The sequence below is a fragment of the Aptenodytes patagonicus genome, unplaced genomic scaffold (genome assembly GCF_965638725.1).
Source record: "Aptenodytes patagonicus unplaced genomic scaffold, bAptPat1.pri.cur scaffold_238, whole genome shotgun sequence".
Classification (NCBI taxonomy): domain Eukaryota; kingdom Metazoa; phylum Chordata; class Aves; order Sphenisciformes; family Spheniscidae; genus Aptenodytes; species Aptenodytes patagonicus.
Window position 1 is genome coordinate 13,250 of NW_027472167.1, and position 6,608 is coordinate 19,857.

At 49.0% G+C, this 6,608-nt stretch overlaps 1 long non-coding RNA gene across 1 annotated transcript; it reads right to left on the reverse strand.

Annotated features, from left to right (window-relative positions):
* Positions 1-2,339: 2,339 nt before the first annotated feature.
* On the reverse strand, positions 2,340-3,400 carry LOC143173756 (uncharacterized). Its single transcript, XR_012997761.1, has 3 exons — positions 3,358-3,400; positions 2,839-3,072; positions 2,340-2,742 (listed from the first exon to the last, which is right to left on the reverse strand). It is a non-coding gene; the product is annotated as an uncharacterized LOC143173756 (long non-coding RNA).
* Between the last annotated feature and the right edge of the window lie 3,208 nt (positions 3,401-6,608).

The window sequence follows — 6,608 nt, forward strand, 5'->3', positions numbered from 1 at the left end:
CTCCAATGTCCTGACAGTGTGCTTGAAGAGATTTCGTGCTTTCTCTGGCAGAAAGATTAGCAAGGTGTGTATACAAGTGCGCTGCAACCTTGTCTGCTTGGAAGGAGACCTTTCCCGAAGACGAATCCTTTTTTTGGAAGTTGCTAATGTCTGCACACGATGGCTATCGAGTGCAGCTGTCTAAGAACAGTCAATGCAACAGCTATGCCTTGCTCTTTCCCTCGTGGTAAGAGGAAAGTTCCAATGCGAAGATAAGCACCTACGGTGCGCGTGAAGAACTGGTTTGGCCAAGAACAGTTTTCTGCCGCTTAAATGATGAAATGGCAACACCTGGTTCGGATGAACCAAGAAGATCTATTTCTATACCTCTAGCCTGTGCTTGGTGACAAGGTTTTCTCAGGCTGCTTCCTGAAGACTCTCGGGATAATTTTGGAGTCGTCTCGGTCTCTCTTTAGGTTGTGCAGTATCCGGAATATTTGGACCTTGGTGCATATGTGTCTCAGGCGGCTGGAGAACCACTCCTCTATTCCTTGTATGCCGTCCTGGTACATGAAGGTTCCGGCTGTCAGACAGGACACTATCACTGCTTCATAAAGGTAAAAGTCAACTTTGTGATTTGCGTTGGTGTATTGTGTCCTGCAGGGGTGTCCTGCCTGTGTTTTTGTTTTAAAAACCCTGCAGTTCATCTGAAGATAGCGCTGCCTTTCTTTGCAGGCCAGCGATGGACGGCGGTACAAGATGAATGAGGCCTCTGTGGTTCTTTGTGACATCGAGACGGTCCTCTGCCAGCATGCATATTTACTGTTCTATGCCAGGTAAGAACAAGTGTGAAAGGGTGTTCAGAATACACTCCCTCTCCTGTTACTGATCTCGTTGGTGCTGTTCTCCTCCGGTGGGTTTTGCTTTCTCTCCCAGGAGAGAATGGCTGTTGGTCCGGTTGAGTTCTGTCTGTTCTGCAGTTCGCCAGGTCCTTTCTTCTCCTTCCTTGTCTGGCACTAAACTGTTGCGCTTGTATAAATTGCTAGCTGTCTGCTCTCTGAGACTGGCTAGCTGCGAGAGGAGGCGGAATGGAGCTCCGAGAGGGTGTAAAGATGAGTTACTGCTCTAAAAGGGACAGGCATGGCTGGAAGACCATGATCGCATTTCCAGCTTCTAGTGCCAGTTCAGTCTTCTGCGTGTCTTATCAAGTGCTGCCAGAAGGTGGCAGGATGAGACTGGAGCCACGAGGAGGCTGCAAGAACAACCCTTGACTAGGATCACTGTTGTTTCTCCAGGCACCGTGATTTGACCCCTGGAGCAGGCGCTGAATGCCAAGGGACAAAGAGCACTTGCGTGGCAAAGCTGGGCCACGTGCTGAAGAGTCCATTTGCTGGAGGCATCGTGGGACTGAGAAATCAAGGAGGTGGAGAAATATGCAGAGGGTCCAAGGGAAGAGAAAAACACGGGACTCTGCAGGAACTCCCCCGCAGCACTGTGGCAGGAAGAGAGCGCGCTCTGACACTGAGGAGGGGGAGAAGCTGAACAGAAGCCAACCAGACTGTCTGCCTCCCAGGTGGAGGCACACGCGCCGCACGGAAACGCAGAAGCGCACTCACCATCGGCTGGCGTGTGGCAGTGGGAACCTGCACAGCTCTTCCCACAGGGAGAGAAACAGCCCTGGTGATGGCAGAAGCTCCGGAAGAGAAGATGTGCATGGCTTGAGCGGCCACAGGGCGGACTCGCATCCTGGTTCGGTAGGTGAGCAGCAGCCGGGGAAATACTCGCTTGAACAACGTGCGCTCCCACCAGTGCCAGTTCACCCAGAGGCTGCAGGCTCTTGCCAGGCAAATGAAAAAGAAACATGCAGAAAGAGGAAACAGTCCTGTGCAGAGGGGGGCAACAGTGCACCCAAAAGGTGGCGGCGAAAGACAGAAGCATTCTGGTGATCCACAATTGAAAAAGAAATGCAAGAAAGTGAAGAAGAAAAAGAAATCCAAAGAAAACTCTGGAGAGGAGGACTGAAAATCACCAGGAAATGTTGCCTCACTCTTTGCCAGGTGTTTCAGGTGCGTGGCTTACGGACAGAAGCGTTCGGTACTTGTGACTGAGCTTGCCATCACAACCTGCAACTGACCATCAAAGGCTGCAGACAAACGTTCTCAAAAGCATGCTAACCACCAAACTTGACATTTATGATCGAAACAACAAAATTGCCGTCATAACCAAACCCAGTCCTAAGTGGCGCTTGTGATTTCTGTAGAAAGTTTGACCGTTGAACAAAGAACAGAAGGGTTTGGGGCTTTTTTGAAATTTTTTAACTTGCGACTTCCTTTATGAAAGCACCCTTGTGATCCCGAACGGTGGAAGCTTTCTACACCTGCTGAGCATATTAAATTAGCATGTAGAGATCTCAGGGAAAATAATGCCCGGGAACAGAGCATCTCCAGAGGCTCAGGTCACTTGTGTGTGGTTCATGGTGTCTTCTCCCAGGCGCGACATTTGGTACAAGAGAGACAACAGAAACAAGGCATTACAAACATTGCCACTGACGGTCCCCATCAACAGGGTCATCGTGTTAAGAAAACGGCTTTCCACTCTTCCTTCTTCCTTGTTTCGGTGAAGAACCTGGTTTCCTGGCAAACTTGGGCAGTGGAGTTTGAGTAAAGAAGACAACACTTCACCTTGAAGATGCTTTTGCTGTGTCCCGCAAGAGCTGCAGTTCATGCACCTTCTGGCCCATTTCTGAGCCTGTCGCAAGGCATCCTAGATAGGAAATCGGTTTCTGAGGTAAAACTGAGGCAGAAACACGTAGGCATTTCTTCCTCACAGAAAGTATAAACACCCAGCTCCCAAGCCTACCGTGAGACTCGCTGCAAAATGAGCGAAGGTGCTTCTCCATCGGCATCCTCTTTCATCTCCAAATGCCGGTGCTTGGGACTCCCGTGCCCTCTAGAAATCGTATCCAGTGAGAGAGAGGCATTGAGAACGGGGACGTGAGCAGGAACGGGGTCCAGGTGAGTAGCCAAGCGCAGGGATCTTTCTTGGCAGCAGTCATGCTCTGGTGACCTGTGTAAAAGCCAGTTCCTCGCCGGCCTAGGAGAGAGGCAAGGACACTTCAGCACAGAATTACCAAGGGAATTTATTCTTTTTATTTAGCTATGCGTACAGCACCTGCATAACACAGTTCTCTATGCCTGCCCTATCATCTTCTCAAGCACATATGACATCAAAAAACACCTTCACAAATCACATAGCAACTCCTGCCCTATCAGCTACTCAGCCACCAGTAACGTCACAAGCACCTGAGAAAGCAATGGGCTAGTTCCTGCCACGAAAGACAATCACAGACACCTAGGCAGGCCATGCGTCTTTTCCTACCTATCTGCTGCTCAGTCACAAGTGATATCACTAGCATCTTGTCCTGGTTTCGGCAGGGATAGAGTTAATTTCCTTCCTCGTAGCTGGTACAGTGTTTTGGATTTAGGATGAGAACAAAGTTGATAACGCACCCACGTTTTAGTTGTTGCTAGGTAATGCTTACACTAGCCAAGGACTTTTTAGTTTCCCATGCTCTACCGACTGAGAAGGCTGCAGGTGCACAAGAAGCTGGGAGGGGGCACAGCCAAACTGGCCAACGAAACATTCCATACCATGTGACGTCATGCTCAGTACATAAACTGGGGAAACCTGGCGGGGGGGGCCGCTGCTCAGGGACTGGCTGGGCATCGGTCGGCGGGTGGTGAGCAATTGTACTGTGCATCACTTGCTTTGTGTAGTATTATTATCTTATTATTATTATCATTTTATTTCAGTTATTAAACTGTTTTTATCTCAACCCACGAGTTTTTCTCACTTGTGCTCTTCCAATTCTCTCCCCCATCCCACCGGGGTGGGGGTGGGGCGGGGAAGTGAGCAAGCGGCTGTGTGGTGCTCAGTTCCCGACTGAGGTTAAACCACGACACATCTGCACAAGTGATTTAAAAACTCCTGCCCTATCAGTTACTCAGCAGCAGGTGACACCACAAGCACCTGCAGCAGAAGCCAGGTCCCCGCTCCTTCCCCATCAGCTGCTCAGCCACCAGTGCCTTCACAAGACCCTGCACAGTATGAGCATCCTCAGTTTCAACAGGCCATCTTTTCCACCTCCATCTCTTTCTTGCCTCCTGTCTCTCCGGGCTCTTCTCTCGGCCAGGCACTTTTCTCAGTCACTCCGTAACCTCCCGATGCCTTTTACGATCATCGTGTTTCTGTGGCAGATGGTACCTTGAAAGCACTGTCCCAGCCATGTGACCTGCACCTATTTCTCTTCTCCCTCTGGTTTGTGCTCTGGGCGTTTGATGCTTTTTTTGACCTCATAGGCCCTTTTGCCCTGGCTCCCTCCTGCTGTTAAACCCTGTTCCTGCAAGAGAAGTGGCAGTCAGTCGGTGTCCCCTCTGTGGCATCTTATCTGCATCTCTCTGACCTGGACAGCTGGCGGGAACTGTCACCATCAGCCCCAGCTGTACCTGAAGTTTTCTCCTCGCACAGGCTCAGCTCTGGCTGTGCTTCGTGTGGAACGTGGTTCCTGAAGGAAAACAGCAAAACTCAACGTAACTCCTGGGCAATGTCCTGCTGGGAGAGCTGAGTTGAAGGCAGGTTGGCAGCAAGCCCCAAGGCTGGTCCAGGGGTGCTCCCTGTCCCCCGGCTCAGCCACAGGTCCCACATCTGGCTCTCTTGTTACCAACAGGGATTTGCCTGCATTTTTCTTCCCTTCTAGTTCATGCACAGGTATCGGGAAAAAAGGCAGCAAAAGTACGCACTAGCTAAAACCCGTTCCTATTGCCAGTACTAAAGGTGCTCTCGGCTGGGAGCATGAGAAGGACGCCATGTTACAACTCTTGATTCCTGATATGCAATCCTAAGACTAGTCACATACTCATTTTTACAATTTACAGAACCTATTGGCTTTAGCCACAACAGTGCCTGTTACCGTGCGCTTTTGAGTATTTGTACATGCGAACCCCCTCTGGGCAAGTCCGCTTAATGCATATTTATTAGCTGAGTTTGCAAGACTTTGTTGCAACTTGGCTGCTTTCAGCCAGTTTGGTCTGGTTCCTGCTAGCAGCAAACCCGCTTACACAGCTGAGATCACTGTCGGTCAAGTTCAATTGTGCATGTCTTGGGAGCCATCTTTACATTGTAGCTTTTTCTTAGGTAACATTCCCTCCTTTTGTTTTGTGCATACCTGCACACCTTCAATTGGAGCAGAATAGTATTCGTAACCACTAATTTGAGCAAGACAGGCTGGGCATGCTTGAGTAAACCAGCACACCGTAATCCCTAAAATAAGCAAAACTCCTAATATCGTTAATACTAAACTGATAAATTGTTTCAATATTGGGGTAGTAGAAGGAAATACATTTGACATCCAGTTCCACCGTTCTATTTCTTCTGGGTCCTGTCTTACATTTTGTGCCAAAGTTTGAAAGTTTTACGGTTGGGCTTCTACAGGTTTACTGTTATCTGTGAGATCGAAACAACAAAGTCCTTCACAATCTTCACACCCGTGGTTGGCCCTCAGTAACAAGTAGTCTATGGCTGCTCTGTTTTGTAAGATTGCTTCCCTGTTCGACTGCTGCTCCTCCTCTACTAATGCAATCAAAGCGGAGGGGGCATTCCAAGTTTTTGCTGGCGTACAGACCACCTTTGTCAGCTGGAGGTTGGCTCCTAGTGCTAGTGCAGGGACTCCCACCAATGAGATGCTTAAGGCTACTGCTTCCGCTTTCCTTAACAGGCTTGTATTTGAGTCACAATCCAACGGTAGAGCCTGAGGTAGGCTCCTTCTGCTTCTTTTTGCCTAATATTTGGACGAGGTATTTCTTGTTAGTAGGGACACTTTGAGTCTTCCAAGCGTGCACGGTCCGCCGGTTGCATTTTTGGGTACGTAAATACAGGCCTGGTGTCCACGTCACAGAAATCATCCTTTTGGGAGATAGATCTACCAGCAGAATAATAGGAAGCCTTTGTTGTTGTGTTACAGATTAAATCATTGTGGTTCAAGTTTACTGATGGTGCAGTAGCGTTAACCAGATCCATGCAAAATTCTGCTGGAGTAACACTGAGAAGTTGGCATCACATAGCACGTTGAGCTGTCCATGCGGCCAGCGTTGAGACTTTTCCTATGCTGGGAAGCTGACTATAGGTTAGGTTCACCTCAAAGCTGGACAAGTTTGAGTCGTTATGTATTAGCGACCGGGGCTGCGCTCACGCCTACAAAACGTAGTTGCAACTTTTGTGATACCCGACCCATTCTATAGACAAAAGTCGTCTGATTTATTTAAGGCAGTCTTTGCTAGTAACAGCCACCAGTTTGAACTCGGAGTTACGTGTTGTAGTGGAATTCCTCCGATTGTGTTCAACAGCAGCAAAAGGAGGATCATGGCTGGGAGTTCGGTGCGGCTTTCACCTGAGAGTGGTGGATCCCTGCGTCTTTACCTGCAACTTTAAGAGCAGAATAAGTACATAGCAATACTTGCACAGGGCCCTCCCACTTGGGTTGTGATGCATCTTTAGTTTTATAGACCTTTATCATGCCAGAATCTCCGGCTCGATACAGATGCAAACAGTTTCCTAAAGGTAAAGTTTGCGTA